We start from the raw sequence: 16,057 nt of genomic DNA on the forward strand, positions 1-16,057 counted from the left end.
CATAATCAATATTTTATACTTGACGCATACATATTTAATTGAAGATATTAAAGAAAAATGTAACGTATTTTCTACTTTTTCATAGTGTTTATAATATTATATTACTTAATAATCATTACTTTTATTTTCGGGAAAGTGGTGATTGACCCCCATAACTTTGTCCAATTGTGAAATTAACCCCCATAACTTTCAATTAGAGTAATTTGACCCCATAACTTACTTAATAAGTGAAATTAAACCCCTTTATCAAAATCTCACGATAAATTCAATTTATCATATCAAAAAAGTAAAAATGGTTATGTTTTTATGAAAAATACAAAATAAAAGTTTACAAAAAATTAATTAAAAAAAAGCATAAATTAGATAAAAAATTAAAAATACTTTACGATAATCAAACAATTATTATTTTTATATAAAGTACATATTTTTCAACTTTTTTTTACAATTTTTGTAAAAAAATTTCAATTGCAAAATATTTTGTTAGGTAGTTGTGTTAAAATCAAAAGTCGGAATAAAAGATTTTCATGACAAAAAATATAAACAATATAATAAAAGGGCAAACCAATATTCAAAATACTCTATTTTTCAACATTTCAAAAAAATTCACAAAAAATTGTTAATTGTTTTTTTTTTTTCAAAAAATCATACCGAATTACATACGTATGTAAAAAAAATTGAAAAAATATTTTGCAATTGAATTTTTGTTACAAAAATTGCAAAAATAAGTTGAAAAATCTGTGCTTTATATAAAAATAATAAATTGATTGATTTTTGTAAAGTATTTTAAATTTTTTCTATCTAATTTATGCTATTTTTTTTTTGTATTTTCATAAAAACATAACCATTTTTATTTTTTTGATATGATAAATTGAATTTCTCGTGAGATTTTGATAAAGGGGTTTAATTTCACTTATTATGTAAGTTATGGGGCCAAATTACTCCAATTGAAAGTTGTGGGGTTAATTTCACAATTGCACAAAGTTATGGGGGTCAATCACCACTTCCCCGCTTTTATTTTGATTATTTAAATGTACTCGCGATCAATGTTTTACTGTGTAGATACATACTCTTTATCACACTATTTAAACCTATCAAACTCTCACATGTATTCAGTTTCTCGCAATATAATTTTTTTCATTCTCACACTATAAAAACTTATCTCTTAGTAGTTTTCTTTAAGTTCTATTTTTAATAAATATAATGATTCTCCCAAGTATATTTTTCTTACCGAATTTAATGGTCTAAGTTTTATAACTTTCTCAAAATGTTTTTTTACGTAAATGTAAAATATCAAAATATTTTAATAAATATAATCAAAATTATACACAATTAAAAGCATTTTTTTGCAATGAACGTAATTATTTACATTGTAGAATTTTTTATCAAAATAATTTTTTACTAAATTTAGAATCAAATTACCGTTTTTTTATGTAATTTTATAATAAATTTATTAAACTATAATTAATATTTTGATGAGATTTATACAACATTTATTATGCTCATATTAAATGATTAGCTGTTATTAATGCTTGTTATTAAGGCTGTATAGGACACGTGGCGCATCCCCAAATGTTTCAACCCAATTTTTTTATATATATATATATATATATATATATATATATATATATATATATATATATATATATATATATATATATATATATATATATTATTATTATTATTATTATTAATTATATATTATTATTGTTGTGGTTGTGGTTGCGGTTGACCGTGTCCCACCTCCCCTCACTTCTTTCTCTTCTTCCTGCAAACAACGAAAACACAGCAGCAGCAACAATGAACAGCGAACTCCATACTCCATTTCCGTCAACCTTCCAACCCCGATCCCGCCTCCGTCTCTCGACCAAAATTCACCATTCTCTTCCTCTTTCCTTCCTCATTCTTTTAAGGTAAGAAAGTTTCAGTTTTGACTGAGTTTTCGAAAATGTCGCCTTAAGATAACTTAGTTTTATGACTCATATAACTCGCTTTTTCTCCTTTTAGTTGAAGACCCGAGAGCAGCTCGTACTTATGGACGTTTTCGCTCGGAAATTCGAGGAGCTAAGGTAACGGTGATAGGTTACTCGACAAATGTTGAAATTTCCGTCTTATGTGTTGTTTTAAATGCTCTTGCGTGATAAAATTTGGTTCTTTACCCTTTTCTTCTTGTATGGTAATTATTGTCTCAATTGGTGTTAGAATGGACTGTTTTGAGTCGCTTTGTGTGGGTCGTTTATGAACCGTGTGGGGTCTATTTTACTCGGGGTTGTTAATGGACTGTGCATATTGTTTCAGGATGGTTTACACGGGGCTTTGGGGGCTGATTGCAGGCCGTTTGGTCAGCCATGGTAGCGCGGTTGTGAGGGTAGAATGCAAGCTGGGTGTGGACTATTTTGAACTCCGTCTATTTCGAGCTCTGTCTGCTTGAGCTCTGTCTACTCGAGCTCTGTTTAAGACTCACTTAGATGGGTAGATGTCTATTCTGGGATGGGTAGATTAGGCTTTTGGGGACTATTTTTGTGCCCGCCTCGTTACATGATAAGTCCATCTTGTGTATGCCTTGAAGTCTCGTGTCAGAGTGCTCGACGTGGCCGTGTTCAACACAGTTGTCGTGACTGTTTTGCAGACTGTTGGCAGCCGCGTAAAAGTGTTTGGGTAGACTGTTTTGGGGCCGTCGTGGGTGGCTAAGGTAGTGTGCGTAAGTGGTTGATTTGAGTCGTATTTAATGGTTCCTTGGCGCAAGTTCGGGTTATTTGAAATAATTAAATTCCGTCTCATATTTTATATAACGTAATTCGTTAATATTGTTCGTTTACATATTATTTCAGTTGGGCTCACCACATTTCTTTTGTTGGACTTATATGATTGAATGGTTTGGGCCAATGTCATGTATTGTAGTAGGTTTATGAAGAAATCACTTGTGTGAGTTTCCATTTTAACCCGTAAATTTCACATAACGTAAATTATTCATTGCCGCTCATTTTATTTTATAGATTGGGTTCATTATAATTTATATGGGGAATTTACATACTTCCTTCTTTTGGGCTTGTTATGTTTTAAATGTTGGACTTCACATGATTACATGGTTGGACTTTGCATAATTAACTTGATGGATTTCTTGTGACTTCAAGTATTGGGTTTTTATAACTTGTTCGATGGGCTCATAAATGAGTCATGTGGGCGTGGTCACAACTTATTCCGTAATTTTCATATAACGTAAATTATTCATTATTGCTTACTATATTTTATTTAACCGGCATGTTAATTTATGAAGTAGAATATTTATTAATATAATACATGTATGAAATATTTATTATAAGTAGTTACTTGTAGTGATTCGTACTCTAGATAATGCCTAGTATTGTTTGGTTGTGAGAGTCTTGGTCCTATCGGATACTAGGGGTGAGCTATAAGCCCTCTAGTTGCGATATGATCGTTGTGATTGATGTTCCCATCCGTACTTATGGTGAGATGCAAGCCATAAGTATGAATGTGACATTAATAATCCCGTCCCATGTGCTTGTTTGTTGTATTTGGCCATGTTTAAAAGGTAACCGCTGAGCCAGATACTTGTTTGTTGTGCCTCGGACATGTTTTAAAGGTAACCTCTGAGTCGGGCACTTGTTTGTTGTATTTGGCCATGTTTTAAAGGTAACCGCTGAGCCAGATACTTGTTTGTTGTATTTGGCCATGTTTTAAAGGTAACCGCTGAGCCATATACTTGTTTGTTGTACCTCGGACATGTTTTAAAGGTAACCTCTGAGTCGGGTACTTGTTTGTTGTATTTGGCCATGTTTTAAAGGTAACCGCTGAGCCAGATACTTGTTTGTTGTACCTCGAACATGTTTTAAAGGTAACCTCTGAGTCGGGTACTTGTTTGTAGTATTTGGACATGTTTTAAAGGTAACCGATGAGCCAGATACTTTATGTGTTGTGCCTCGGACATGTTTTAAAGGTAACCTCTAAGTCGGGCACTTGTTTGTAGTATTTGGACATGTTTTAAAGGTAACCGCTGAGCCAAGGTACTTAAGGATTTGTGTCTCGGACAAGCTTTAAAGGTAGCCTCTGAGCCGGATGCTTTGCTTTATATGTGATGTTAGTAGTCCCATTTCGTGTATTGCATGTTATTTGGCTTTCAAAGTTCATGGCTAAGGTTTCCATTCACATGTATTATGATGTTAATCTTGTTTATCCGTGACATATGATATTCAATCGTGTTTATAGTTGTATTATCATTTTTGACATTTTGGTTGGATTGTCTCATATGTACGTACCATATGCCTTATCTATGATTGACTACGCATCTTTTAAATGTTAGTCTCATGTCTCAATGCTTGCATCAAATGGTTATATTTATGATGTTCTAATATGTTCTTGTTTATTTGTGTTTCGAAATTTTGTGGCTGGGAGAACCTTGAGTTACTCCCCACTGACTGTGGCGTTCATGTTTACATGAATGACAGGTTGTGAAGATGCTTACGTGGGGAAGACGTGTGGGCTAGCGAGAACTAAACCTTGGACTAGTAGTTGGTTTATTATGATTGCTTAGACTCGCCATTTATCATTTTGTCATTCGAGGGATATATTTTCCCTCACCTTTGACTATCGCGTTTGTATAATTTAACCTTTATTTTCCGCATTCTTTATTTATGTTTTAGATTTTAATGAACCCGCGCTTTAAACTTTAAAAGTTTCAAAATTTTCCTAAAATTTCGCACTTTATTATTGTAATTTTCTTGCCGTTATTGCGGGAGTTCACATTCATGTGGATATACCTCTGCCTATTCCTTTGTTTTGTGACAATAAGGCGGCTGAACACATTGCAGCCAATCCCGTGTTCCATGAACGCACCAAGCACTTGAATATTGATTGTCATTATGTAAGGGAGAAAGTTCAAGAAGGGTTTATCTCCACACACCATGTCTCTTCAGCATCCCAGTTAGCAGACATACTTACAAAGCCACTTAGGCAGCAACAACATCACTACTTAGCTCTCAAGCTGGGCGTTCAATTTGATGAGTTTCCCCCACGCCCACCTTGAGAGGGGGGTATGAAGAATATAGTTAGGAAGTTGTTATAACAACCTCTAGTAGATATTTGTCAATTAGTTGACTGAGTTGACTAACATTGTATATAAAGAAATGGTGTACAGTTGGCATTTTAAATTAATGAAAAATACCTTTTATTTACGTCTTTCTCTCACTAGAATTTACTTACCCTCTCATTTTCCCTCACTACAAACAATAGTTTAAGCTCCTTCAATGGCTTCCGCACCTTCATATCAATTCCAGATCTAAATTATATTTCTCATACTCTCCACCATAAATTTACCCGTGTATTTCCAAGGAGATGTCGAAGTTTGTTATGGTTATTAACGCGTCAAGTGATGCAGCGAGACAATACCTATGGATTAAAGAAACCAAAAGCATGTACGACAATGGCAGCAACAACAACAACAACAACAACAACAACAACAACAACAACAACAACAACAACAACAACAACAACAATAATTGGACACCGAAACTGGTTTGTCTTGTTGTAGCTATTGTGTTGTTTTTGGCATGGCACTAGCAACCGTCCTAATAGCAGTGCTAATGTATTCTCCTACCTTCAAACTCGAGCTTATCTCAGTAGACGTATCTTCCATGACAATCTCTAACAATGCAACTTCTGATATTCACGATTCCGTGTCAGCAAATCTAAAAGTAACACTTAACTTTCCGAACATCTATGGGGCACTAATGATGGTCGAACCTTTTCAAGTGTCGATTAAGTATGGCAATGAGTTACTTTCCTCGACAATGATGGATCCTTTCAACACAAGGTCCGACGAAAGTAAGATCATTCAATTAGACATAAACATTAGGGCTTCCCACCTCAAAGATGTGACGGTTGATTCAATGGCTAAAGATTTGGCCATAAACCAAGCTATAGAGTTCATATTAAATTTTTAGGGTCGATATTGGGTTAGGTCACCATCCAATAACAGAATGGACATTACCTATGAGGGTGTCAATGTCAATTTTCACCTGCAACTAACTTCACAACCGAAAGCATGACGATGGACCGTCAGCGCTCATGTGACATACGTACTTCTAAATCTAATTAACTTTATTATCTAGTTACAAATTAGTTGTCCATAAATTCTTAATGAGAGACCTCTTTCTTTCATATGAAAAGTAGTTACCATTTTTATTTAATTTTATCTTTTGCGTTTTAGTTTCGTTGATGTTAATGAGACCTCCTTTATATAAGAATAGTTACCATATTCATTTAATTTTATCTTTTACATTTTAGTTAGTTTTTAATGTATTTATTGTCTAAAAAAAACTTATATGAAACTATGTTATTTTTCAATTTCAGTCTACATATATATTATATTATTATTATTATTTGGTTAGTTTTTAGTGTATTTATTGTCTAAAAAATCTGTTCTAGTTTGATTTGGTTGAACTTGTGGTATCAGAATAGCAGTTGCATAATTCCTGAAATTACAGAATTCCATATGCAATTGTTTACCAACATCCGTATTACAGATTACAGAATTCAATGTGCAATGCTACGCCTCTCTTTCATGAGTTATTCTAATTTCGTGTAGATCATACCACCAAGTCATTTAGGTTGCAAATTTGCAATGATGGGATTTCGACCCCAGGAACTTTGTTCAAACATTTACGATTGTCTTCTCTTAGGCTGTCAGCAACATTTAGGACATGACAATGAAAGTATGAAACTTTGCAGGTTATTGATACATATATGAAGCCAAACTCTCTTCTAGCCTACTCAGATCATGTGTATAGGTAAATACACTAATACATCAGCTCTTAACTCTTTGTTTATGGCAAAAAAGCCTTAATAACTTTGAAGGGAAGAAGACAGTTCTAATGCACACCAAAAAACGTATCTGAATAGGAAAACGTATATTAATGACTGATATAGACCAAAAACAAGTATGTAAACAAATCTGAGACATGAGTATTACAATGACTGATATAGACCAAAACGAAGTATGTAAACAAATATAAGACGATCATTACAGTACATGCTATCTAAATTTTGGTTTTTTCTGAAAAAAGAAACAGAACAGAAGAACATCAGGTGAGAAAGCATCCTTGGCAGCTTATGTATGTAAGCGGTATAGCTATTAAGAAAACAATGAACGGTTAAAACTTATAGAACCGGCAAAGATAGAAGTCGTGGCGTGATAAGAATCACTGCCCTAAAGTTGAATTTGCCCCGCTCGATACACACGGCCTCTTGGCAACCAACCCCAAGGTTACACAACGTCCGAGTCTAAGGTGTACGACAAAGACTCAGATTGAGGACTAATAACAGAACGTTGCCAAAAATCAGCTATGGAAAGAGAGTGTAGAGTTTGGAGACAGATTGAGAAAAGAGAGAATAGTGTGGTGTGTGTGTTATGAAATGGTAGAAAAAGGGAGTATATATAAGAGATGTAGGAAGGATCCAGAAACCATAATAAAGTGTCTCGTAAATAGCTTTTATATATTTGCAAAATCAGTATTGTAAAGCACAAAGTCAGTACAGAAGACTGCACTTTCAGTTCAGGAAAAACGCAACAATCATATAAAAGACTGAGCAATCAGTTTCGGAAATTGTGCAAAAACAATATAGAGAATAAGTGATCGGACTTTCAAAAACGGCCTACGGCACGCACCGCAGGTGCTGAACCCGTGCCCGAGCCCGGCGTGGCGTGCGCGCACGCGTGTGTGGTGGTACGGTCCCTTTACTACTACATATCTAGTAGTCCAATACAAATGATCACTTATAACTATAATATTCTAACATATTTTATCAATGTGGGATTATTTTGAAGCAAAACTAAGCAATACTTCCAATAATCCCCGACATGATTCAAAAGAAGAAGAAGAGAAATAGCTTATTAAGGCAACGAAACGTAAGTCTTAAGATGACAATCCTGAGGAATTGAATTTTCACCTAGTGCATACAATTACCTGCTTCAGCCGTATCGAGTTGCTCTCGACATTGGACTCTCCATGGTGCTTTGTAACGGATAACTGCGCACAAACCTGCATTTGAATCTGTGTTCGTCCTCGCGAAATGTCATAAAGATGCCCCTCACATGCCTGGGATCTCGTGAACGCTCTAGAGGTCCTAAAACCTAAGAACCTCATAGGGGGTAGGGCATTTCCCCCACATTCACATAGGTAAGTCCATCAGGTTTGATTGTCACAAACCATCCTTAAGCAAGGACTACGGACTTATTAAGAGCTTAGCTCAACCTTCCTTACTTGACAGAAATAACACAATATATAAAAAGAATACTGCATCACTTTTATTAATATAGGAATGGTAGTAGTATTACAACATATGATTCTCGTGACTTCGTTTGACCCATTGAACTTGGTAAACCCAAGTGGAGGAGCTCCGTCACGATTCACTCCCAATAGGCTTTAAACTCATTCCTCGTGCTGACTCCAGCACTAATTTTCTGTAGAGGCCTTTCGTGAGAGGATCCGCAATATTCCTCTCCGATTTTACATAATCCAGTGATATCACATTATTTCTGATCAGATTCCTCATTATAACATGTCTCAAGCGTATATGTCTCCTCTTTCCGTTGTAAGCTTGATTGTCAGCCACGCCAATGGCTGATTGAGAATCGCAATGCATTGAAACTGATGGAGCCGGTCTCCCCCACAATGAAATGTCTGCTAACAGATTTCTTAGCCATTCGACTTTTTGACCTGCCAATTCTAAAGCAACAAACTCATATACCATTGTTGATTTTGCAATACAACTTTGTTTAGAAGATTTCCAAGAGATAGCACCACTAGCCAAAGTAAACACATATCCACTAGTAGAATGAATCTCATCATTATCAGACACCCAATTAGCATCACAATATCCTTCTAAAACACATGGTGATTTGGAATAGAGTGCAAACCCCAATCCATTGTTCCCCTAAGGTATTTTAGAAGTCTATATAAAGCATTCCAGTGTGACTGATTTGGATTATGTGTATACCTGCTAAGACGACTTACCGTATAAACAATGTCTGGTCTTGTATAATTCATTAAAAACATGACACTGCCAATTATCTTAGCATATTATTCTTGGTTCACGCTGACACCCTCATTCTTTTTAGGTGTATACTAGGATCATATGGGGTTTTGACTGGTGCACAATCAAAACAGTCAAATTTTTTAAGAATTTTCTCAACATAATGTGACTGATCCAAGCTCAAACCCCATTTGGTCCTAGAAATTTTTATACCAAGAATAATATTGGCTTCACCTAGGTCTTTCATGTCAAAACAAGAGCTTAAGAAGGCTTGGTGTCATTGATCACTTTCATATTAGTTCCAAAAATGAGCATGTCATCAACATACAGACACACGATGACACAACCATCTTTGTCACTTTTAGCATATACACAAGCATCTGAATCATTTACATGAAAACCATAAGAAGTAATAGTTTGATGAAATTTGTCATACCATTGCTTTGGGGCTTGCTTTAGACCATACAATGATCTAACCAGTTTACATACCTTGTCTTCTTGTCCTGAAATTACACAACCTTCTGGTTGCTTCATGTATATTTCTTCGTTCAAGTCTCTGTTCAAAAAAGCTGTCTTAACGTCCATTTGATGCACAAATAGATCATGTATAGAAACTAGTGCAATTAAGGCCCTAATAGTAGCAACTTTAGTAACAGGAGAGTAAGTGTCAAAGAAATTCAAACCTTTGGTTTGTCGATTACCACATACAACCAATCTAGCTTTATATTTGTCGATAGATCCATCAGGATTGAGTTTCTTTTTGAAGACCAATTTGTTGCTTAGAGGTTTACACCCTCTAGGCAAATCGGTGAGAATCCAAGTGTTATTACCTTTGATGGAATCTATCTTACTGTTGATAGCCTCCAGCCAGAAAGTAGAATCGATGGAATTCATGGCCTCCTTGTAAGTTCTCGGATCAATTTCTAAAACATAGGCACGAATGTCTTCCTCATCAGGAAATTCTTTTTCAGCCAAACTTGTCTCGAAGTCTGGGCCAAAATCTTTTGCTATTCTAGCCCTCTTGCTTCTTCTAGGTTCAGTCACTGCATCTGCATTAGTTACTGTACTAGTAGAAGCATTATCATGATTATTGGAAACAAGTGGTAAACGAGGTTCAAGGTTAGTTTTCATCGGAAAAATATTCTCAACATATACAACATCTCTAGATTCTTTAATAGAACCAAAACCTGAACCATCCTTTAAAATAAACATGTAGGCCGCGTTGTTAGAAGCGTAACCAATGAATATATCGTCGATTGTTTTTGGTCCAATTTTGCTTCTTTGACATGCAGGTATTCCAATTTTTCCCAAGCACCCCCACACTTTGAGGTAGTTAAGATTAGGCTTGTGGCCTTTCCAGAGCTCATAAGGAGTTGTTTCCAAATTTTTTTGTGGAACTCTGTTAAGTACAAAACAAGCAGAAAGAATGGCCTCGCCCCATATGTTAGTAGCCATACCAGAACTAATAAGCATAGCATTCATCATGTCTTTCAAAGATCGATTTTTCCTTTCGGCTATTCCGTTTTGTTGAGGTGTGAATGGGGCGGTGATCTCATGGATAATGCCATTTTCTTCACAATATTTTTTAAGTGGATAACTCTCATACTCACCGCCCCTATCATACCTAACACGTTTGATTTTAAGGTCTAATTGATTCTCAACTTCAGCTTTATAGATTATGAATTTTTGCTCGGCTTCATCTTTTGTACTTAACAAATACACTTTCGTATATCTAGAGAAATCATCTACAAAAGTGATATAATAACGCTTACCTCCTCGGCTCATTGTGTTTCTGAAATCTCCCAAGTCCGAATGGATTAATTCAAGAAGAGTCGAGGCACAATGGACTTGTTTATTAAACGGTGTCCTAGAATGTTTAGCCTCTACATATATGTCACATTTGTCAAAAGCCGTATTACTAAAGCCATGTATAAGGTCAAGATGTTTCAATTTTTTAACATAATCAACATTTATATGACCTAATCTAGCATGCCATAAAGTAATAGACTCAACGAGATAAACGGAAGCGGTGGAGTTTTTATTAATAGTCACCACATCGAGCACAAAAAGCCCGCCATTACAAAAACCTTTTCCAACAAAATTATTGTTTCTAGTAAGTACAAGTTTGTCGGATTCAAAAATGAGTTTTATACCGGCTTTGTTAAGTAGAGACCCTGAAATAAGGTTCCTACGAATTTCTGGAACACGAAGAACATTATTAAGTTCGAGAATTTTACCGGAATTTAGCTTCAGTTGTACCTTTCCCTTACCAATAACGCGTGTAGTGCTAGAATTGCCCAAGAACACGCATTGTCTGTTAGTTTCTGGCACATATTCATTGAACGTTTCTTTGTCACAACATATGTGACTCATAGCTCCGGTATCCAAAACCCATTCTGTGATGTTGCTTACCAGATTTACCTCGGATGCAACGGTGGCAATTACTTCATCTGTTTCGGTGAGATGAGCTTGATGCGTGTTTCTTGACTTTCCATGGGATCCTTGCGGTCAGTATTTTGCTGAATGACTCGTTTCACCACTAGTGAAACATTCTCCTTTGAACGGCCTTTTGGGTTTGAAATTTGTTTGTTTTTCACTCCGTGAATCTGGTTTGGTCCCTTGTTGTTGTGCATGGTTGTTGTTGTTATTACGTCTAGGACCCTTGTTGCGATTTTTTGTCTCAACGAGATTGGCATTGGAAGAGAAATGATCAACTTGTTTATATCTTAACTGGATTCGATTTTGCTCTTCGATCTTGATATGTGACACTAACTCAAGAAGAGTGAAATCCTTTTGTTTGTGTTTCATGGAGTGCACATAATTCTGCCAAGATAAAGAAAGTTTCTCGAGTAGACAATTAGCTTGAAAAGTTTCACATATTTTCATACCCTCCGCGATAATATCAGCACATAAAGTCTCATACTCATGAACTTGATCTAACACGGGTTTTTCATCAGTTATACGAAAATTTAACCATCTATTGCAAGCATATTTTTTAGTGCCAAAATCATCCGTTCCGTATTTAGTTTTAAGAGCGTCCCAGATGTCTTTAGCAGTTTCAATCTTGCTATAGATTAAAAATAAAGGTTCGGTCATATAGTGTAGTAAAATGCCACGACAAGTTTTAGAAAATCCCGTTCACTGTTTTCTGGTGCTTCAGCTTCGGTTAAAGTATAATCTATCTTTAACTAGCTTAATAGAAAATCAAGTTTTTCGGACCAAATCCTATAGTTTTTACCATCAAGTAAATCCAATTTTGACATTTTCAAAAAATTCAACTTTAGACTGTAAGCGGTATAGCTATTAAGAAAACAATGAACGGTTAAAACTTATAGAACCGGCAAAGATAAAAGTCGTGGCGTGATAAAAATCACTGCCCTAAAGTTGAATTTGCCCCGCTCGATACACACGGCCTCTTGGCAACCAATCTCCAGGATTACACGACGTCCGAGTCTAAGGTGTACGACAAAGACTCAGATTGAGGACTAGTAACAGAACGTTGCCAAAAATCATCTATGGAAAGAGAGTGTAGAGTTTGGAGACAGATTGAGAGAATAGAGAATAGTGTGATACCAGAGCCCAGAGCCCGAGCCCGGCGTGGCGTGGCGTGGCATGGCGTCCGCGTGCACGCTTGTGTGGTGGTACGGTCCCTTTATCACTACATATCTAGTAGTCCAATACAAATGATCACTTATAAACTATAATACTCTAACATATTTTATCAATGTGGGATTCTTTTAATTTGAAGCAAAACTAAGCAATACTTCCAACAATGTAATCCAAGGCGTGTTGCAGAATTAAAGGACACCTAGCGCGGGTGTACGCTACAAACAATTAGATGAATTGTAGCTAGTAGGAGATGTAAGAGAGGCACAAAAATTATGAACATTAGTATCTTATTTGATTCAGAACTTCCCACCATTGTCGGATCTACGTATGTCTTCACGGCCAGAAGTGAAGCCAGAAAGTAACCGACTAAGCACAAGGCAATAGTGCAGCATCTCGTCCACGGTTCATGCCCTTTTCAAGAGGCCAAGGCCGTAAGTACTTCAGAACTTTGAAGGCGACATACACCAGAAAGTGCAGCCCAATCACAGAAACAATCCCGATCAGAACTCGAGGTCGTTTGGGTGATAAAGAGCCGACAATAGTATATACACCAACCATACTGCTGATGAAGAAGGCCCCCATAGCCAAAGTGAGGGTCCAGTTTCTTGACCATGCGTCATAAGTGTCAAACGCGGCCTCATTTTCTGCTTTAAGTATATAAAACCTTAAGCAAATGGTACAAGAAATGGTGAAGAAATAACTGTAACAAATATTATAGTTTGGAGAATGAAGATTGTATTAACATTCATACCATATACGAGATCTTATCAATTACTAGGAGTAGAAAACTAACTAATTACAATAGAACAAACATAGAATTGGAGTTCATGTATACTGCCATATTGGTTGGTATTCCTGACTTTCTTGGCCTGAAATTCTACCTTTTTATTAAAAACAACTAACGAAAAGAACATTAAACAATAATCATACAATCACAAATTTCGGTTAATTAAGTTTTTAGAAACAAAATAATAACGAAAAACCTTAGATATTTAATCGACAGAAATCGGAAATGAAAAAGTATGTACCTTCATCCCTGCTGGAAGTATTAGACATATGCCCTGTTCTGTTGGACTTAATTTCAGTTCTAATAAGTTGATTGATTCGGCTCTATTAAGTTCGATTGATTGATTCGGCTCCATTACATTGATTGATTGATTCGGATTGAATCAGATCGATCGATCGATCGATTGATTGATTTGATTGAGTATTTTATTTCAACATTAATATTATTATTCTTATTTTATATTCTTATTGTTATCATTATTATTATATTAATTTATTTACTATTTTATTAAAATATATTTTTAATATTTATTATATTTATTTATTACTCCCTCCATTATTGTTTATTTGTCGTTCTAGCAAATTTTGGTTTTTGCTTTATACATGTCGTCCTAGCTATTCATTTTGAGACTTGTTCATTTCCCAAATGATATTAATTAAATTCTCTTTGTTTTACCCAATAGGAGGACCTTAGTGAAGGGTACACAACGGTTCCCAATAACAACAATAATAATAGCAAAACTCTAATAGAAAGAAATAATGACACATGGCAAAAAAGTAGATGAAAAAGAGGAAAGAGGTGGAATTATTGCATTTCTTAATCTATGTGATTTCCTGTAGAACGACATATAATAAAAAATGGAGAGAGTATTATATTATTATGATTAATAGCAATATTAGGGTATTAACATTTATTATTATTATTATTATTATTATTTATAATATTTATATTATACTTATCATATTTGTTTTTTAGGTATTATTATTAATATATTATATTATTTAATATATTATATTATTATTAATAATATTATTTACATTACTAATATATTATTATTATTATTATTATTATTATATTTATTATTATATTACTATTTTATTTTTTATATTAATTATTAGATTATTATTATATTTTATTGATATTTTATTGTTAATAATAATAATGAATAATATTATATTATTATTATTATTATTATTATTATTATTATTATGATTATGATTATCAACATCATCATTATTATTATTATTATCATCACCAATCATCATCATCATCATCATCAATATCATCATCATCATCATCATCATCATCATCATTATTATTATCTTTTTATTTTTATTTCTGTTCAGTTCAGTTCTATTAAGTTCAGTTCAGTTCAGTTTCATTAAGTTAAGTTAAGTTCAGTTCAGACAATTTCAGTCCAAAAGAACAGGGCCATACTGGTTCGAGAATTAGCAAGAAAACCGAAACGTTAAAGTGGGAGTTCGAGAATTAGCAAGAAAACCGAAAAGGTTAGGGTGGGAGTTCTATTATGATAGGTAAAGAAGACGGAATTCGACAAGAAGAGGTGATGGGTGTTCTTGTTAGTTGTCGGAATTCGACAGGATGGAAATGAAAGAGATTGAAGTAGAAATAACAGAAGGGGTTGTTCTATTATGATAGGTAAGAAGGTGATGCCTGATGGTACTTATAATATGTTGATGGCGGGAAAAGTAGTTATTCTGTTACAAGTTAGTTAAAGATTTTGTGGTTTGTTAGATAATAACTCATGCTCTGGTACTTATAATATCTTATTACCAACAAGCCATTTATCTGTAGCTGAGAAACCAGCAGTATCTTTAGTTTTTATCACGGATGAACTTGTTTGTGTTTGACAATATCATCTAATGTCGACGGCTGCTCCTCGGTAGCATTCACTACAACAGACTGGGAAGCTACTGCAGATGATTTCTTAGGTTGTTTTTTGGACTTAAACCTGCTGGCAACTAAAAGCAAAATGCATGCTTATAGAATTACCATTCACAGCCGGTGGTTCAGAAATCCAGAAAATCCATCAGAGAAGGTACATAATCCAATTGAAAGTAAATTATAAGGCGATGATGACATTATGTTAGTTTAAAAATAATGTAATCAACATTGACAGAAACAGTATGCTTATAGAGCACAGATTAAAAATAATGTAATCAACATTGACAGAAACAGTATGCTTATAGAGCACAGATTAAAAATAATGTAATCAACATTGACAGAAACAGTATGCTTATAGAGCACAGATTAAAAATAATGTAATCAACATTGACAGAAAGTCGGAACCTGTCCGCTTATTCAAAGTATCTATTGATTTTCGTTTACAACTAAAATTTATGGCCATGAAAGTTGGCGACTATTCTCAGGTAAACGGAAGTCAGCCACCAAGGAGATAATTCGAATCAGTCAATTCAGTATCGACACAAGCAGTTTTCCAAGAATCTAGAAATAACAAATAGCCTACAGCCTTAAAGCATTAAGTTATCCATTAACGGTACTTCAGAGTGTAAACTCCCTTTCTCTCCACTTCATTTCCCTCCATTTTCTTCAATCCAAACAAAGTAATATGTCTCACACTCTCAGACCGTC

This window comes from Silene latifolia, chromosome X (genome assembly GCF_048544455.1).
Source record: "Silene latifolia isolate original U9 population chromosome X, ASM4854445v1, whole genome shotgun sequence".
NCBI classification, from domain to species: domain Eukaryota; kingdom Viridiplantae; phylum Streptophyta; class Magnoliopsida; order Caryophyllales; family Caryophyllaceae; genus Silene; species Silene latifolia.